The 21,434-nt window shown below is 38.4% G+C and overlaps 1 protein-coding gene and 1 long non-coding RNA gene across 2 annotated transcripts in view; both read right to left on the reverse strand.

Moving 5' to 3' along the window:
- The window catches only part of LOC144666964 (uncharacterized), a 92,905-nt gene that overhangs the window by 62,504 nt on the left and 8,967 nt on the right, over window positions 1-21,434 (reverse strand). The gene's annotated exons all lie outside the window — the stretch shown is intronic.
- LOC144666303 (uncharacterized) lies at window positions 13,904-18,882 on the reverse strand. Its single transcript, XR_013573162.1, has 3 exons — window positions 18,281-18,882; window positions 16,180-16,207; window positions 13,904-15,061 (listed from the first exon to the last, which is right to left on the reverse strand). It is a non-coding gene; the product is annotated as an uncharacterized LOC144666303 (long non-coding RNA).

The following is a 21,434-nucleotide window of genomic DNA, read 5'->3' on the forward strand; positions in this document are numbered from 1 at the left end:
ATCCGAAAGCCCCCACCCCCCCCCCTCTCTCTCTCAGGAAAGTCCCTCCCTCCAAGAAATAAGTTCCCTAAAAACCTAACGCAAGAACCTTTCAGATAATAAGCGCTCTCGATTTGAAGCCGAGAAAGTACAATTTTTCGGATTGTAGGCTGCTGCTCTGGAGATTGTTTTGTTAGTTATAACAAAAAATGCCCCCCCCCCCCCCCCACCCCACTAAACGAACTGTTTGGGGTTTTAAAGTGTTATATTTAAAAAGCTTTGCCTTCTGGTATTGTATACCCCAAAAAGAGAACGTACGGAATCACGTCCCAATAGAAACGCAAATGCATTGCAAAAATCCATTCAAAAATAACCTCGCCTCACCTCCCCCCATCGTATGTAAGCCCTCCCCGGAAGTAAGCCCATTTGAAAAAGAAATACAACTGCTTACAGAATTTCAATAAAACCTCTGTCTATGGGTTGTTTACTCACAGGAAAATTAGATTTTGAGATAAAAAAAAAGGCGTGGCACCATACTGGGGATTCCACTCTACCCTGAGAATATTTTGCCGGGTTTTTTTGCGATCTCTGTTGCCTAAAATTTCAGAAACACAACTGTTTTTCCCGTTTGACGTTCCCAGCTTTATTTTCTTTTTGTTTTCTTGCTCCAAATTATCTTGAACTGCCCATAGATTTGCAATCAATCTTTGCATGTGAGTTGTTTACCTTGAGGGAACGTAAATTTCAATCATCATTCTCGTTCTTCCGTACATATATAATCCAATCAGACGTCAACGGAAAGCTGTCCTCGGCTTCTGATTGGATAATAACTGCACGGACGAATGTTAACTCATTAAAAGTGGTCACACTTTTGGGCTATCTGCTCTAATGTATGTTTTATGATAAATTTACGCACCTTAAATCCTGGTTTTCACTAGCGACGCAAGCACAAGCGCAAGCATAACAGCTCTTATTTCATAGTGAAAACGGCTTCGACGCAAGCAAAAGCATAAGCACGCGAAAAGGAAAAAATGGTCCTTGTGCTTGTGCTTGCCGCAAGTACAAGCACAAGCATAAAAATTCAATGCGCTTGAGCTTTTGCTTGCTTTGAAGCCGTTTTCACAGTGAAACAAGTGCTGTTATACTTGCGCTTGTGCTTGCGTCGCTAGTATAATTATTATTGCCTTTCAGTCGGGACCAAGAAGTCAAGCTCCTGTTGCAGCAAGTACTCCTTTCCAATTGCATCGTGACGATATCGAGAAAGACGCCTCTGAAAGTATCCTTTCTATACAGTTAGATGCGTCGTATGATGATACATGGAATTTGACGGAAAACGTTTCCACATCGACGGTCGTAAACGCCCCTAATTCCTTAGCGCTTTTGAACACCTTTTTGGAAAGTAGAGATGTCAGCCCTATCAGGTATACACTGCGAACACCGTGGGATGAAGCTAGTGAGCGGACAAAACGACAGCATGTGCATAAAGCTAGGGAAGCCGTTTCAGCTGTTTTAAGTGAAGTAGCACCAGAGGAGCCAAGTCAGTTATGGCACGCACTCTCCGAATCTCAAGAAACGAAACGGTTGTTTAAAGTAGATGCTGAGAGGCGTTCTGCAACTACAGATGATTCACTCTTGGAAGCCCTTGCAACTTGCTATAACAATGCGGATCAATGGGATACTCGCAGACAGATTCTCTCCATCATGGCCGACAAAGCTAGTTTTGCAAAGATTCAAGAGTGGATACCTGGATTAACCAGATATCGTTTCATGGTGGCTAGACAGCATATTCTCCTCCACGGACGAGGTGCGCCAGTTCCGCCGCCAAGTTCACGAACAAGAATGGTGGTTCCAGAAGACAAGCTGGCACATTTTCTGGACTTTATTACTAGTCCTCATATCATACAAGACCTTCCGTTTGGAGAAAAGGTGGTCACACTATCGACGAAAGAGGTAATCAAAATACCAAACGTGGTACGAAATATGATACCTGAGCGCATTGTTCAGCAATACCAAGCCTATTTTAAAGAGAGTGGCTTTACTCCTATGAGTCGCAGTACTCTTCTACGTATTCTTGAAGTGTGCCCTGCTTCCACCCGGAAGTCGTTACAGGGAATAGATTACATTAGTTCAGCTGGTGCGGAAGCCTTTGATATCCTTGGAGGTGTTGCTGACCGTTTGGGAGAGATGAATATGGGGATGTCGTGGGCAAAAGAACAGAAAGAACATCTAAAGAAATGCAAGCGTTACCTAAAGACTGATTACAAGGTAAGTGTACCCATTTTCCTTGATCTGTCTGTTTTCTACAAACTGAAGTAGAAGCTTACGTTACTTTTCAACTCCATATTTTTCCCTGGATGTTGAAAGATGTAGTTTATAATAGATCTTAGCTTAAAATCTGGGAATCAAACAATCGGTGTACTTTATGGCAACCGTGGAAACAAAACATGGAACGAGAAAGTGAAATATCAAATTAGTTGTTCTTGTCATGTACACGCTCTAACCTACTTTTGTTTCGAGTTAACAAATTAACATCAGTTTTTTCTGCGTTTGTCCTGTTATTGATGACAAATTGTGTCATAACATTGTCAAAGTGTTGCGGCGAGTGGATCTACAACAAACTAAAAATAGGAATTGTTTTTTACAATAACAAAAAGCCAAAACTGATTTTAAAACGAAGGAAATAAATGCACGAGGAAGATGCGATTGCCGTACGGCCGCAGAATTTAACTGAATTTCGTCGCTGTAATTCGGAGAATCATAGGCTCGTAAATTAAAAGTTTGGTACAAATACGGCCAGAAATACAAGAGAAAATTCGAATTGTTCAACTGACTTTCAATCCAGTGAAAAGTGGTCACAAAATAATCCGCAAAAACGCGGTTCAGCTTCTTAACTGACAGCACACATTCCCGCTCACCACCAATTTTCAGCTCTAAATCCTCGATAAACATCCTCATCTTTTCGCTCTCAGGCTGCAATAGTTTCTTAAGCTTTAACCGATAAATTGTAGATGATTTCCTCATTGAAGACTACTTGTTTTGTGGAATAATTCTCGCCTCATCAAGAATACAGCGCTAAATCAGTGCTGAAAAGTTTGAAAAAACCTTCCCTGATTTCGTCAGCGACGCGTTTTATGCGTCTGTCCTCTTATTGACAATGAAAATTAGCCAATCAGCGCGCGAGAATTCGCTCAGCTATTGTAAAAAAATATTTCACATAGTTTACTTGTGACGTTAAGCCTCGGCTAAATGATCAAACATTTTCGTCCAACATCGTGTTCGTGGCACACAACATGGAGTGGCTAAACGAGCAAACAATGTTTGATTAAAAACATCTACCAAAGAGAGCTTTGTGCATATCACCGCTGAAATTATGGCGCGACGTCACAGAGTTTCGGTTTCTGATTGGTTGCTTTTTCCCGCTCTGACTTGCTTTCTTTGCAATGGTGGCTAAACGGTCAAACATTTGCGCGTGAAGCAAAATGTTGGATGAAAATGTTTGATCTGGATCAAACAGGGGAAACCATTTAAATGCAATATTGAGAGAGGCAGCGAAACGGTCAAACATGCTCTTCCAACATGATGTTGGACGAAAATGTTTTATCGTTTAGCCGGGGCTTTAGTTTTGTATGCTTCAATTCGCAGGTTCATGTCTCGGCGAGCTCGAATGTCGCTGACCACTGCAGAGTCTACGCACTCAACGACCCTAAAGACCGTGATTACCAGTCCCAGTGTTCACATGAGCACAACACCAGCTGTGACAATTGCGATGATCTTACTAAAACTATGGACGAAATCGAGGCTGCAATAGAGAAGCTGGCTTCTAGTGATGTAAAAGAAGAGCTTTGTTTCGTGATGAGAAAAGCTCGGAAAGACATTGTGAACTGGAAAGCGCATCTGCTGCGGTCAGTAAATCAAGAAGAAGCAAGGCTAAGCCAACTGGATGCACTCGACAGCACGTCCATTGTTTTAGTCCAAGATTGGGCTATGAAATTTCTACCCCGCAAATTTAGAGAAAGCCAGACCGATTGGTACGCAAAACGTGGTATTTCGTGGCACATAACTGTAGCCATCAGGAGAGGCGACGACCAGAGCCTCCAGATGATGACGTTCGTAAATGTATTCAGGAGTTGCAACCAGGATGGCTGTACAGTACTCTCCGTCATGTCAGATGTGCTAAGACAAGTCAAAGAAGCTCAGCCTCAAGTTAAGAAGACCTATTACTGGCAAGACAACGCAGGCTGCTACCACTGTGGCACAACCATAGTGGGAGCAAAACTAATCAGCCAACAACATGACGTTTCTATCAAGAGGCTGGATTTTTGCGATTCGCAAGCAGGCAAAGGAGCGTGTGATAGGAAAGCAGCCGGCATTAAGTCCCATATGAAGATTTATCTCAATTCAGGGAACAACATTGAAAGCGCAGAGGAAATGAAGGATGCCATTCTCTCAGCGGGTGGATTACCATCGGTTAACGTTACCGTTTCAGGACCCCCTGAGCCCGAGACGTTCTCAGCTATCATGTTGGAAGGTGTCAGCGCTATTTCAAACATAGAGTACACCGACGAAGGGCTGATTGTATGGAGGGCCTATAAAATTGGTCCTGGGAAATTGATTCAGTGGGACAATCTCGACTTCCAGTCAAATACGGAACTTCCAGGGCTATCAGCAGTTGACAGCGTCACTAACGGACAAAAAGCGAACTTTACAACAATTCAATCTAAGAAACCAAAGATCCCTTCGAAACAGTCTGACACACCGGCCCCAAGCGATTCACCAAGCTCTGACGAATCCTCTTCTGATGAATCAAATGTAAGTCTCTTTTCCTGTCCTGAAGAAGGATGTATTAAACGTTATCAGCGTTTCTCCTCACTTCAGCGGCACCTTGATTGCGGCAAACATCACCGCGCTATTGAAAACGAGAGTCTTCTTGACAGAGCCATTACTGGTTATTCAGAGAGACTTGAAGTGCAATCTGGTATCGTCCCAAACATTCCAACAGAAGTACCTAAACCACGACCGACAGGAAGCGTGTCTCTTCCCATGGGCTGGGCATTGCGGTCGTCGCAAGTTAAAAGAACTAGATTCAATACTAGTCAGAGAAATTACTTGACAAAGAAATTCGATCTTGGAGAGACATCAGGGCGAAAAGAGGATCCAGACGCTGTTGCAAGAGCCATGATGACAGCCAGGGACAGTGAAGGGAATCGTCTCTTTACAAGCGCCGAGTTTCTGACTTCCAAGCAGATAGCAAGCTTTTTTAGTCGCCTGGCTGCTAAGCGACGCCGGCAAGATGTAGCAGATGTTAGTGATGAGGAAGTGGACAACGCAGAGAGGGAGAGTGCCCTTCAAGAGTTGACCAATACAGTCATGCAGGAAGTGTCGCTGGAGCATCCAATAGTTTATGACTGCTATAACCTATGTGAACTCGTCCGTTCCTCGAAGCTGTCTTCTTTTGCTATTCAAATGCTAAAAGAAATCTGCAATCACTTTGAAATCGACACCAGTCATATTAAGGTGAAACGAAAGAAGCAATACGTGGATCTCTTGGTTTCTTTTTCGAAGAATTGTTCCTGCCAGAAGTAACTGTGACCAACATTGTTCAAGGCCAGGAAGAATATTTACTCGCTTTCTTTATATAAGAACCTTTAATTTTTTTAAGAACGTTGATGCTGGATACAGAACGAATTTTATTTCAAATCAGGTACGAAATAATTTTTTTTTTCAGGAGCCATCGATTATGGCCCCTGATCGTTTCAAATTCGATTATGGCTCTGATCTTTTTAAATTCTGACCTGAAACGACCAACAATTTGCATTACTAATTACCGACGTAAACATGTACATTTCAGTAAGGGATGAATTTACTGCAGTACCAATTTCATAGGTGACGGAGCAGGGGACTGTATTCCCCCTCCCTCAACAAAAAATTGGGGCAAGCTCCCCCTAGCCCCTCCCATCTTTTAACGAAACTTCTCTTCCCAAAACGCTACTAGGAAAGGTCCACAACCTGTAAGATCGTATTTGAAATGGTGGCATCGGAGACTTCAAAGCATACATGTTCTGCTCTCCGACGTCTAAAGAATTACCCCCCAAAAGCGCCATGAAGCAGGATCGTCTAAACTACCTAGTATTTACCAATCGTTTATAGACACACAGTTGTTGAAATAATTTGGGAAGATTGAGTAGGGGTATGCGCCCACCTCAGTGGCGGGGGGGGGGGGGGGGGGTAGGAATGGGCTTGGCTTGTTTCAAACGGCGCTCTGTTGCATCTGACTTTGGTTTTAAAATTTTTAAAAAGGGCATATCTCCTAATTTTATTTTTTTCTGCCGGTTAACTCTTTCCATTGACCATCAAAAACGCGCGGTCTACTGAACAAAAAACCACGCAAAGATATAGTTTAGTTTAATTTCGCTTCGTTCCTAAATATGTGTCGAACAGTTCAGTTTGTAAATTGGTCATTTCTTACATTTTTCTTTAATTTTCGCTATGTCACACAAAACTAAAAATTTTATACCATTTATTACTTGAAGTGTTTACGGAAGACCTTAGTTTTCTACTTAACATTTGATTTGGAAAATCTTTCTTTCGGTATTGTGTTACTTTAAATGCATTAATTGCAGTGGGCCCACAATACAAATTAGTTTCTATTTTCGTCTTGCGACATGAAATCGACAACTCGTCAAGATATGTCTCACACTCGAGAAATTCATTCAGCTTGTTCCAGTTAAATATTGTTACTTTGGCGCTAAAATCGAGTTTATTCTACCTGTATTTACTAAACAAGATATTGGCTTATGAGTACTAAGAACTCGTAACACAACTGTCGGCTTAAATAAGCCTTTTTTGACAAGACCGCTTGGCGCCAAAACACGGCAACAGTCCGCTGTTTACCGTTTGCTGATGTTATTTCGTTAAAATTCGGTTATTTCAGATGCGCCTCAAAAATCTCTCGAAAGAGAACCTAAGCTGATTTTCATACATAAGTTACAATAGCATAAAAGGCTTCCACAGCCAAAGTTTGAAGAAATTTGGAGTTATGGCACATGGCGAAAAAACATTCTGAATTTTATCCCTAAATAAAGGATTTCCCCATCAGTAGATATCGGTATTTTTACAAAATTAGTAAATAATTCTCGAATGACGCTCAAGTCAAGTTATTACCTAATTTTAAAAGCTGAATACCTTGCCGTTCAAGAAAACGTATTCAAAAATTCAGGTTCTTCTTTGCACGCGAACTTAGTTAAAACTTAGGTTGCCAACTTGTAGCTTTGAATTCGGCCATTTTCGGCGATCTTGTGGGCGAAATTTCTTTTTTCTAGTTTTTCACGGATTTAAAGCGCTTCGAGACGAAAAGAACTACATCAAATTTCAAGGCTAGCTAAAGGCTATTTGTGGGCAAAATATGAGGGAAATCGATTTTCCAATTTCTGCCGGGCGATATTTGAAATTTGCTGAAAGTCTTTCTTAACCTCGGTTATTGCATTTCTAGCTTTCTGATTGGCTAACGCACTGCTTATTTGGAAAATATGGGATGTGTTTACAATTTTCTTTGTCATGGCAACAAATGTTAACAAGAGTTGCTGAGATGATTAATGTAAAAGGCACTTAAACGCCAAAAAAGAAACTGCAAAATGTCAAAATTAACTCTATTCGACAAATCGACCACATTTTTCATGGTCGACACTCTTATAGACCAAAGAAATGGCATCATAAAATGTGCAAAACTCAATGGCAGATTTTTGGATATTTTATGGCGTAATTTCTGTGGTCTATAAGAGCATAGACCATGGAAAATGTTGTGAATTAGTTTTTTCAATAACAGAGAAAATGTACTGAATTCACACGCGCTTGTCAAAGTTCGTATGGTCCCCGCGGGGGGGGGGGGGTACTCCCTATAATGGCCTATACGGGGAGGCTGGGGTACCTTTTTTCATTAAAAGGTATACGAATGGGGTACAAAAATGATATATAAAAGGGTAAGGGGTAAGAGCTCGGGGCGGAGCCTCCCCGTACAAAACGTTTTTGGGTCCCCCCCCCCCCCCGTGCATTTTTCCCACTTGAATAAATTTTGCGGGAATTTTTTCTCGCGAGTCTGTTACTTCGCCTTTGTTACAATAATGAAGATTAAGTCCCGAGAAAATTAGTTTGTATAAGGTACACTTATCACCTTAGTTTATCTTTTTTTTATCTCATAATGTGAATTTTGAAACCCATCTTTAACAAACTCCATCCTCAAAAACGTTTTTCTTTTCGCATTTCCAGCCATATTCCTCGGTTGAAAAAAATGGCGATCTTATTTGTTTTTTCTACATCGATGATCATTCTCAGTCATCTGGGAAGTTCCGGTTCATGTAGATGGACGATAATGAACAGTCTTAAAATTAAATTTGGAACTCTTGATAATCTGCTATGGATGTTGCTATAATCTTAACACTCATCGATCATTTATTGCATTAGAAAACTACAGTAAAAAAATAAAATTAATTTTATTTAAGTGTCAATGAATTTAGCACTGATGTGCTAATTAAGGACACTGTAAATAAGTAATAGTCAGGTGCCCAGGAGTCCAAAATGTGACACCCACGGGCATTTTTGTCTGATTTTTGGCAACATAGCTATTATTACTAAATCGAGTACGCTGATTTCGAAAATCAATGTTGCCAAGCTTAATTCTTGCGTTAAGATGATGTTTTGATGCATTTAATTATGACGTCATGGTCCAAATAAGGAATTTTCTTTCCTTTAGCTATTTTAAGCATAATTCATCCAGAAGTTCGTTCAAAACATTATTAGTATACTGTAAAAAGATTTTAAGAATTTTCTGATAGTTTTTATACCGTTTCTATGAATATCAAGCCGTCTTGTGGGAATTGACCACGCCCTCTCATAAAAAATCACTTTATCACGGGTATAGTGTTAACATTTTGTTTAAAAATGAATGTGATTCTTGTATTAATAAAAAGTAGTAATTGAATTGCTCCACAAACATCAGCGATGTTTGACATACACCATAACGACTGCTTTTATCCACAAAGAGAGTGGCAAGGAGAGACAGAAGCAAGATAATGAAGCTGAGAATTCTGTACATTCCACACAACAAAATCCGGGTTGTTCTTGTCACGGACAAATGAGACATTGCAAAAAATTGTCAAGAAAGATCTCGTGACTCTAGAAATAAAACAAGATCTTTCGATTGGACAGACTCAGCTTGAACGATTCGTGGAATGGAGGCTACTATCTTCAGACAGAGAGGAAGAACGGGAACGGGAAGAAGGGATGGAAGACAAACTTTCGTGACCCTGTTCGCAAGAATAATCCACCTCTATTTGCCAGCCTTTATGAAGTTAAAAGTGCTGCAACTAGCCGCAAAAAGAGAAAGACTTTAAATTTGCATGGAAACCAGAGTATTCTATGTTGTCTAGTCACGGTGTATGAAGGCAGGCGCGAGATAAACATGCAAGCCATATTGTAGCATCTGAGGTATAATGCCGGTGCCACTGTTTCTCGCAGAAATGAACGCCACAAGTGTGAAACAAGTCTATTTTAGAAGACGTTCTCAGAAGAAAAGGTCAAGTGCCTAGAGTCAGTTTGTTCTTCGATGGCTTCGCCCTGGTGGCAGCATACTAATTATGATGGCAGCTATTGGCAAACCAAAAAAAATGCAAATGCTTTCGGTGGGTTTGCGAAATGTTACGTAAACACTGTTTTACGGAAAGGTCCTGGATACCAGAGGATTGATGTGTTACTCGATGGGAGGCACTCCATAAAAGCAACGACAAGAAGTCGACGCTCCGAGAACACGGCGCGGCCTGTGAGCAGAGTCATTGAAGTACGTAAGAGAGGTTCAGTTGCGGCCGATGAAGTGGCGAGCATTTTTGGCACTAGGAGACAACAAAGCGGACTTTGCACGGATTCTCTCAGATGAGCTTATCTCGCAGGCACTGACTCTGCAATCGTAGTATATCTGGTGGTTTTTCATACGAAGTGGATTCTGCTCAGATTCTGGCCTAGATGTAGCCTTTTTGAGATCCAACCAAGAGGAAGCCGATAAGAAGTTTGTTTGTTATGCAGTCAGTCATAGCGGGCATGTCGACAACATTATAGTTTCCACTCGAGGCACAGACTTGCTGTTACTTCTCCTGGCACATCGATCGCGCTAAGCTCTTGTCAACAGTGTGGATATGGGCAGGAACTTCAGAGAATCTAACGTAAATAACTTTAGAGGATGTCTCAGCAAATCTTCCTAATAACTCGTCAAGTTCATTGTTACCATCTTACACCATCACCGGCTGTAACAGCACCTCTTTCATCTGTGGAGAGTTATCACAGAAAAATTTGTTCTTCTCTTCTCGGTCGGCGAAGATGTCCTCAAAGCTGACACCACTACCTCCGCAGAAAACGTTTATTTGTTGAATGTATGAAATCCGATCTGACTACTGACTATATATGTGCCTCTTCGCTATGAATTTAGATAAACGCATGCCATGTGCACTGGGCTGTGTGGATGCACCAAGACCGACGCTAATTGCTATATCAACCTGCGCTAAAGCGCTTTAAAGAAACTTGTTTAAAAAAGCAATATTAGTTCAGTGTTTTTAAAAAAGTTCAGAAGATATATTAAAAATATTTACCGATATTGATTAAAAATATTATAGACAGATTTAAACCTGAAAGCAAGGAGCAATGTTATGATCATTTTAAATTCGTTAATTTTACATGCGTTCAACCAAAGTCTTTATCATGAGCCTATAACAGACAAAGTGCATTGTGAAATAAGTTAGATTCAGCAATATACAAGACAATCAATAAAGTTTTATCTCTAACTATAACAACGATGATATATTACGACATTTACTATGATGTTATTTTCATTTAGTTTACCACAAAACTTAAACGAAATGCTGAAACAAGGGAAACTCGATATATGAAAATTGTAATGGCGTCATTCTTGATGCTCGCTAGCTCTTAGCTTCAGCGTGGCACAACGACCATATTTTTCTTTCTTATTGCAACTTTAGCGATTTGTTAATACAAATATCGCATTTGTTCTTTGACAAAATAACAAAACTACACGCGTGATAAGGTTCCCGCGATATGGTGAATTTTGTTTAAGAGGGCGTGGTCAACTGTCACTGAAGGGCTTGATTTTCACAGAAACAGCTAGCGTAAAAACTCTCAGAAAATTCTTGAAATCATTTTTACAGCACACTAACAATGCTTTAAATGAATTTCTGGATGTATTATGCTTAAAATAGCTAAAGGAAAGAACATTCCTTATTTGGACCATGACGTCATAATTAAATGCATCAAAACATCATCTTAACGCGAGAATTAAGCTTGGCAACATTGATTTTCGAAATCAGCGTACTCGATTTAGTAAAAATAGCAATGTTGCCAAAAATCAGACAAAAATGCCCGTGGGTGTCACATTTTGGACTCCTGGGCACCTGACTATAAGCAAATATTGTGAATCGAACAGAAACTTGTTAAAATTCTTAATTAGCCGGAGGCTGACCAGTTGGCTATTTACCGAAAAGAGGCATTGGGGATTTGAATTCGGGACTATACTCTTATTTGTTATTTCTACTTTGATGATCGTTCTCAGTCATCTAGGAAGTTCCAGTTTATGTAAACGGTCGGATAATTAACCGTCTTAAAATTTAACTGTACCCTTCATATGGAATGTCTCGATAAACGATTACGGATCTCGGCTATAACCTTAACATTCATTAGCGAGTGCACATAAAAGTCAACTATAGTAGTAAATAAGTCTAAACGTAGCTGATAAAATCAAAAGGAACTTACACGTACCTTTATTTGCCTTGTGACTCTACCACAAACAAAACGCAAGTGTCATATACAAAGTAGCCTGGTAAGCCGATGTTCTAAGCGTCCGATGGAGGGTTATTTTGCGGGATTTTAGTTGTTAATTGACAAAAAGTTTTGGGAAATACTAATTTTCACTTAGCCTGGAAGGAAATAATGGGGCAATGGTGACTAAACTCGTTACGGATATTGAATTTTACGTCTGCACCCTAAATGGACTCCATTTAACAACAAACGATAATTACAAAATCAAAATATTCTCGACCCACAATACCTATGCTTGAAACAAAGGTAAGACTTAGTAAATGTTTATCCTCGGTTATTGCATTTCTAGCTTTCTGATTGGGTGTCGCACTGCCATCAGCAGCGAATAATCAGGCCCTAATTAACACTGGAAAAGTTGAAAATTTACATAGTATGTAAATAACATGTAAATAACATGTAAAGACACTGTAAAGGATGATTTACATAGTTTTTACCCTTTTACATGTTCTTCTCAAAACATGTCAAAAACATGTAAATATTTGAAGTAAAACATGTAAAAACACAGAACATCATGTAAATTTCCCGAACGAAAGACCACGGACCATGTAAATAACATGTCAATTTATCCGATCAACCCTGTAAAAAGCATGTAAAAACATTTATACCTGATGCTTATAAATAGACTGAACATGTAAAAAACATGGAAATTGACAAAGGGGGCCTGTTTGGAAACATGTAAAAACCATGTAAATTGACAAAGGGGGCCTGTTTGGAAACATGTAAATTGACAGAGGGGGCCTGATTGAAACATGTAAATACCCTGGAAATCGACAAAGGGGGCCTGTTTGGAAACATGTAAATTGACAAAGGGGGCCTGATTGAAACATGTAAATACCCTGGAAATCGACAAAGGGGGCCTGTTTGGAAACATGTAAATTGACAAAGGGGGCCTGATTGAAACATGTAAATACCCTGGAAATCGACAAAGGGGGCCTGTTTGGAAACATGTAAAAACCATGGAAATTGACAAAGGGGGCCTGTTTGGAAACATGTAAATTGACAAAGGGGGCCTGATTGAAACATGTAAATACCCTGGAAATCGACAAAGGGGGCCTGTTTGGAAACATGTAAATTGACAAAGGGGGCCTGATTGAAACATGTAAATACCCTGGAAATCGACAAAGGGGGCCTGTTTGAAAAATGTAAAAAACATGGAAATTGACAAAGGGGACCTGCCTAGCCCCTGTAATTAAAATGAAGAACAGAATGCCTGGCATGTTTTTTACATTTATTCGTCTATAACCTTTTCTTGATACTATCCTAACTACATTCATTTTCAGTACGTCAGTGCATATATTTTTCCAGTTAATAATAATACATACAGGTACAAATGATTTTATACCCCATAAGTAATAAAGTTTGTCTGCATGTATCTTGCAATAAAGCATGTATATATAGCTTGGAATATTCTTTATAAATATAATAAAAACTAGCATTTCATTCAGAATAAAATGATTTAGATCGCATAGTTCAAATAAAGCAGTTTTACTAGGTCAAAAATTGCTGATACCAATTATTTCAACTTCACGTAATCATTATGGAAAACAATAAAGATTAAGATAAATTTATGCATGATTAATTGATAGAACTGTCTAATAACTTATCAGTGACTTCATTTCCAAATAGTAATAATACTACTCCTCTATTGCAAAGGCCCACTTTGATCCTGAATGTTGCACTGGTGTTTGCTTTTCTCATAAAAAGCCAATCTCTTTTGCTTGGCATGTGCCCCGATTTATCCTATGTTCCTCTACTGAAGTGTCTTCATGCACTCAATATGAGGTGAATTATGCAATAGCTTAGCATATGTATGAAAATGTACCATATCATGAAAACATGTATTGTAGGATGAAAATGAGCCTTTTAAAGTTATACTATGGGTTTAGATATTGATCACTTTTATTAATAGGCGTAAATGGTCTTTTTGAATAACCGCATAAAATATACTTTACAGTAACTGAAGGGTTGGAAATGAAACCATGGTATTTCAGGATTAAATGTTGAATGTTTTTCTTTTGCTTCAATTCATGTAATGTTTGGCACATGATTTGCATTCAGCCCTTCAGTTACTACCACAACCCTTCCATATCATAAAACTATGAAATCAAACGAATAATAAACATTGCAGAACCTTTTGCACAATGATTTTGAACACTGAACAGCCAAGTTCACACTAGCCTGCGAGTAGGCTCACCTTAGAGCACGCACAAGAACGACATTTACGTGGCAAAGCCGCGAGTGAACCTGCATCAACCTCTGCTAATTTTTCACTCCCACCCCGAAAACCGCAGGAATACTGACAAGCCAATTTAATTTCAAAGAAAGTAGAAGTTTGACAGGAATGTTGACAAGATATAACATTCATTGAGATATGAAATTTACTGGTGCCTCTTCACCAGTGTCCTCCCCACCATATTGCTGTGCCCGCCAGTCGTGAGTGCCCCAAAGTATATTTCGTGCCCCAAGGTGAGCCTTCCCGCAGGGTAAGTTCAAACACCATTCATTGCTAAGCTATGTTAAAATTGTCCCAAAAAAATGCCTTGAATTTAAATTGTACAAAAGTTGATTTTCATCTTTGCTCGGTCGCTCTTGTTGTACATTTACAAGACCTTATTTTTAACTTTTCCTACCTACAAAGTAAGCGCTTATTCGAGGTGGGCGCTTATTCGAGGTTGGGCGCTTAATCGAATAAACACTTAATTGTGAAAGTACAGAACTAAGACTGACACTGATGTAGAATAATTCTTTACCTTTAACAGTGGTTATTTGGCAAATGGTTTGGGTTCCAACCCTTCAACTACTATCATAGCACTACAATTGATAAAAAAGCTATGGCATCAAATAACCATAGTAGAACCTCTTGAATAATGATTTCGAACACTGACCAGCCTAGGTTCACTAAACACATTTATCACTGTAATTGTCAGGCTTTGTTAACATGGTCCTATTTGAAAACTGCCATGAATTCAAATAATTTGTACAAAAGTAGAACAAAAGTGATGGAATAAATTTCCACCAGAAAACCACACGACATGTACATGTATGTACACCAACTGAACATTCAGCAAGATGCTTCATTGTGATGGTACAGACTTGATACTGACCCCGAGGTGAAACGATTTTACACCTTAACCACCTCTGGTTATTGCCACCTTTTTAGTATTTGTATGTACAAGACTTCATCAGTGAAAGTGGTAGAGCCTTCTTTAACCTAACAACAAATTATAAAGAATCATTAGGAATGACATTCTGGTTAGATCAATGTTGTGGTTAAAAAAATTTCAAACCAATTTTTACTTTTCACTGTCTCATTTCTTAATATTATCTGAAACAAAAGAAAATAAAAATCAAAACTGGTTTGAAAAATTAAAGCCAACAAAGAGTTGAAACCACAACATCATCACTTCTGAACCTGCACATTAGGGACTTCAAGATAACTGGGAGGGCTGACCTTGAGAACAGCTGACTGAAACTAATTTTTTACATGCAGACATTGCTCCATGTACATTGCCATCCAGTTGTTATCAAGGACGCGAGAAGTAGAGTTTTACAGTCCACTGGTTGCACTCAAATATAAACTTTACACAAGAATAAAAGACCTTATGGTATCACAAAATTCAAACAAATATGCACATGTACAATTGAACATGTATTTTTTAAGCACTCTACAATGCACATTTGGACATGTAGGAATTTGTACTAGACCAGCTGTAAATGTACATGTAGCAAATTTCCTATAAAGTTGATTGCATGGTAAGCTATACTCATGACCACTGTACCACAGTGGCCAGCTGCCAACTGTCAGAATTTTTAAAGTACACTTTATGTTACCATTACCACTATTAATTATTTTAAGGCTAACAATAAACATGCTAACCAGAGTTTTAAAATTTAGGGCCACACAAAGTGCTGTTAAGGCCAACTGGAGTGCTATTTAGGCTACATTGTAAGTGCAATGCTATTAAGGCTAACAATAGTGCTACATGTACAGTGTAACCCCGATATAACGATATGCCAAGGGGGCAGTAAAATTATATTGTTATATCAAGGAATCGTTATATCAGGGTGCTGTCCTATACATTTTATTTTTGCCGGGACATAACATGTTCATCGTTATATTGGGAATATCGAAGATCGTTATATCGGGGTTCCACTGTATTGAGGTTAACCAGGTTGTTATTTCGGCTAACCTCAGTCCTATTTGGGCTTACTGCAGTGCTATTCGACTTACAGAAAAAAGCCTTTGACTGCAGGTCATTAAGTCTACATTGGATTTAAAACTTTGATTAGCTGCTAGTCATTGAGAAATAAATTGAGGCTTGTACTTACATGCCACTCTTGCTATCAACCCTTTCATCTGAAAATAATAACACATCCAAACAATTCAATGTCATTTGCTGACTCAATTAAAAAGTCACTTCAGTGCTCCTGACGTAACCAATTGAACATTCCATATTCAAACCCCATCGAACACCAATGGTTGATTGGGTACGGTAATTGCACATAACCGTACTAAAATTAAAATTTGGTCCATCCAACAAAATGGAATGTTTGATTACGAACTCTTGCTTGTTTGTATATTATGCAGACATTTTGTATGGTGCACTACTGCCTATGTTTTGTTGTTGTTGTTTTTTTATTTATTTATTATTTTGTTTTTACTACTGCCTATGTTGCGGTGAATGAAATGGTGCAAGTTCTGTTTAAGTAGAAAAAAATGTTCTGTTTGAGTCTTATGGTGACTACAAGGCAGAAACCATTTCCTTCCCACCACTATAAAAAATTAAAAAAAGTGCATATATATCAGTATTTAACTGTTGTTTCGTTCTCTTACACAAAATATGTATAAACAAACATTGACACTCGGTTTAATTAGTCCTGCATGTTTTACTTATCAAGAGATGGATTCCGAACAAAGTCGAATCACATTGAGTTTGGTTGTGTTCGGTTGTGTATGATTGGTTCCCCGGGGTATCCAATCCAACGAAATTGAACCAAAAATCAATCGAACCCAATCGAACACCAATCATTCGATTGGGTTTGGTAATCGAACAAAATCAAACATCTATTTTGCTGTAAGTCCGATTTTCGAACCAATCGAACATAATCAAACACAGTCAAACTCAATCGGGTTTGATCTAGTTCTGAATTTTTCTCTTGATAAGTAAATCACGCAGGACTAATCAAAATCAACTTTTATTGAATGGAATAAATATAAAAACGTCCAAATATCGAACTGAATGTCAATGTTTAGTAAAATATATTTGGTAAAAGAGAACAGAAGGACGGTAAAATAACTGAAATGCACTATTGTTTACATTTCTATATTAGAAGGAAGGATATGGTTTCTGCCCTGCAGTTTTTACCGTTACACTCGAACAGAAGTTGCACCATTTCATTCACTGCAACACAGGCAATCAGTGTGTTCAATATGTGAAGAATCATTATAGGGAGCCAAAACGCTGCCGCCATCAGTCTGTCTTAGCCCTCGAGGGTGGCCAAAAGCGACGTTGACAGGAGAAGAGCAATTTCCAGCATAACAATTACATTGGAGGAAGTGCTTACTATCAACATGGATGACAACAATAATAAGTGAACAAGTAAAATATTTTTTTTCTTAAGACCAAAATCATCGTAATAAGCAAAAAACTTGCATGCAAAATTGACTTCAGTTTCGGACGAGTACGTTGTTCGACTGCCCCAGCTGTGGCTCTTGAAATCAATTGATATGTACGCAGTATAAATCAATATATACGCAGTATAAACAAACAGGAGTTCGGTAATCAAACTTTTGATTGAGTTCGATTGACCAAATTTTATTGTGAGTTTGATTATGTACGATTACCGAACCCAATCGAACAATTGGTGTTCGATTGAGTTCGATTACCGAACATTCGATTGGTTACCCTGGGAATAATCGAACTCACAGCAAAATAGAAGTTCGATTTTTTTCGACCAACAAAACCAATCGAATGAGTTTGATATGCCAGGAGTACTATATAGATAAGATTGATAAATACTGCTAAATACTTTGGGTGATAATTTTAAAGCTGTTTTAGTTTGTTTTATAATTTGCCAGTTGAAAGCCTCACTGAGTTTAAACTGTTGCAAATCGGCAAAATAATAATTACTATACATACAATAACATGAATAAATAAGCCTTGCACTCTTAAATTATATAAGCTTATATTTTAAATAAAACATGTTGAACAGTCTTGTGTTGACATCTCTACATGCACACGCAATTATTCAATTTATTCTAAAAATAACTTCATGTTTAAGAAGTGCTGAATTATACGCATGAAGTACAAGAACAAACACGAAATTCTACATTTTGAACTTCTATTAAAATATTAAAACCAATCTCACCTAGAAGCTACATAGAGGAAATCAACCAAAACATGATTTGAACGGTCATATATAAGCTTACCTTGGAAAGAAACTTGGCTAAAACAGGCGTATTGATTGGAGATCCGGTGAAAGAAGGCTCCATGCAGCTAATTTGGAAGTAATAAGGTCTTAAAGAGAGGAAAATTGCCCTTTTTAGCGAGAGAAAAGGCCTCTCAATGATCGATCTTCGAACCGTTGAACCGAGCGCCAAAAAGTACCAGAGAGGACGCCGGGATTAATTTTCGTTCGAGCCAGTGCTTCTCGGCCTTACCTCTCGACCAGGTCAAACACGGCAAACGACCAATTTTACCGCCGTTCGCGTGCAAAATTTCCTTGTCTATAATATAAAGAAAACCAAAACGCATGTCTCGAAAAATATATAAGCCAAACTGTTGGACGCTAGCGTTTTCCCCCCACTGCTCCAGATTGTTTAAAATATTGTTAGACGAAGTCATAGTCGCCTTCGTTTTCTGCATCAAAAGGTTTTTATTTATAATCTGTTTACTTTTTGATATTAGTAAAAGATTTGTAACTAAGAGCTTTTGTAATGAGTTATGTTAAAACTGATATCAGTCGCTTAATTTCGTCTTGCGCTTCGTTCATCTAGATAATTAGTAAATAATAAAAACCCATTCAGGCGGTTGCATATTGGAGGATAATGCCCTTGGCTGAAAAAATGAACAGTTGAAATTTTGAGGATAATCTTTCAGGCAAGGAGTATTATCCTCCAGCAAGCCGGAAGGGGAAATATTTATTTTATACTTTCTTAAATCCCTCCGATTTCTTCTTCGTCGTTTAATTTCGTACCACGTGATGCGTTCTGTCTGACTAATGAATGCACGCAAAAGTTATTTGGTGGGTTACATTATGAATTAAAAGCTCATGTTCACATGTTTTCAAACAGCTCCCTTTGTCAATTTCCAGGGTATTTACATGTTTCCAGACAGGCCCCCTTTGTCAACTTCCATGTTTTTTATATGTTTCCAAACAGGGCCCCTTTGTCGATTTCCAGGGTATTTACATGTTTCCAAACAGGCCCCCTTTGTCAATTTACATGTTTTTTACATGTTTCCAAACAGGCCCCCTTTGTTAATTTCCATGGTTTTTACATGTTTCCAAACAGGCCCCCTTTGTCAATTTCCATGGTTTTTACATGTTTCCAACCAGGCCCCCTTTGTCAATTTCCATGGTTTTTACATGTTTCCAAACAGGCCCCCTTTGTCAATTTCCATGGTTTTTACATGTTTCCGAACGGCGCCCCTTTGTCAATTTTCCATGTTCTTTACACGATTTAGTAAAGAAATTTACATGTTTTTTACAAAGAAAGAAACTGTAAAAGTGGTTAATACATTTGACATGTTTTTTACATGTTCTTACAATTAGCGTTGAATAAAGGACCATGTAAATCACTTTTTACAATACATTTACATGATCCGTTGAAGACTGTAAATTTCATGTAAATTTTGTTTTACAAAACTCCAACATGTAAATTTTAATTTACAAAGAATGTAAATAAGATTTACATTTTGTAAATCGTAATTTACATGTGCATGTAAATTTTCAACTTTTCCATAAGCTTATTTGGAAAATATAGGATGTGTTTACAGAAATTTTAACAAGAATTGCTAAAAATATTAACGTATAAAAAGCACTTGTCCGTCAAACATAAACTGCAAAATGTCAATATCAACCACATTTTTCTATGGACTACACTCTTACAGATCACAGAAATGACATCTCAAAATGTTGAAAACTCAAGTGCTAGAATTTGTATATTTTATCGCGTAATTTCAATAGTCTATATGAGTGTATACCATTGAAAAATGTGGTCGGTTTTTTTCAATAACAATGAAAATGTACGGACGTATTAAATGGGAATAAGTGGGAAATCGCCACATACTACCTTAATGTTTCGCTAAATTTTTAACTTCTTAGCTCGTCTTTACCGTTATGTAAAATTTTAAATCCATCTTCAATGTAAACTATCCTCTAAAATGTTTTCTTATCGCTATATTTCACCAAAATGCTATTTTTGGACATTTAATTGCGTTACCTTTATGGTCTGAAACTGATCGTAGAAAAATGTTGTCGATTTGTTTTTCACTAACGAAGTAAAAGTATCGACAAATCACATAGAAAATAAGACAGTGCGAAATCGCGCGCATGTTATAGCTCATATGATCGCATTTTGTTTTTACACCTGAATTAATTTTGCGGCATTCGTGATCTTTTTTGCGACCGTAAGTCCCAGGGAAATCCCGTTCAACAAAAACTTTAAACAGTCAAGGTTGTCGAAAGCTGCTGGATATTTTTAACCAGAGGGCGGAACTATAATTCTATTATGAATCCTGGTTAGCGGACCTTCAGTTTTCTTACGTAAAGAGGTCTTTTAAAATAGTTAAACATTGTCATCATCATCATCATCATCATCATCATTTTGATTTATAAAAAAATAACGAGGACGGCATATTTTAAGCTCGTTTAATAAATTATTAAGATGAAATGTTTGTTTGCCACGAGCGTGACACAAGGAAAAAAGTCTCCGACGGGAAATGAACCCATCGCGTCAGAGATATCGGCTGGGCGCTCAAACCACTGAGCTACGAGAGAGTCTTGGTCATTTATGGCTTATACTAGCTCATTAATTAAGAGTCTCTCGTAGCTCAGTCGGCAGAAACTCCACTGAACCGGTATCTTGCATTTGGAGGCCATGAGTTTGATTCCCGTCAGGGACTCGGATCTTTTTTTTTTTGTCCCACGCTCGTGACAAATTAACATTTTATCTTTATCATCATCTTTATTTAACAAAACACGGGATGGCTTTTATTACGTATACAATGTTTTTTCACTGAGCAGTGGACTACTAACATTAATAATTATTAACTGAAACCTTCCTTTTACTAAAAAATGCACGGCTAAATCGACGGGACTTAGTTTTGGGCAATTTTAGTTGGTTTTGGCCGATATGTCGACTAGTCAAATAGGCTTCTACAAAGCCAGAGCTGAAGGGACGTCCATTCTCGTCCCCACAGCCCTTTCCGCTTCTCTTAGCCGGCAAGGCCTTGGCACGAGAAACGAAGGGCTCTTAAGGGACAGGATTTCCATTCCTTGATGCTAGGACTTCCGGTCTTCATGTATGCAGTCGTTCTGTTTCTATATATTGTGAGAGAGAGTCATGACGTTTTTTACTTTTG

The sequence above is a fragment of the Oculina patagonica genome, chromosome 9, assembly GCF_052425735.1.
Source record: "Oculina patagonica isolate OP01 chromosome 9, crgOcupat, whole genome shotgun sequence".
NCBI lineage: Eukaryota > Metazoa > Cnidaria > Anthozoa > Scleractinia > Oculinidae > Oculina > Oculina patagonica.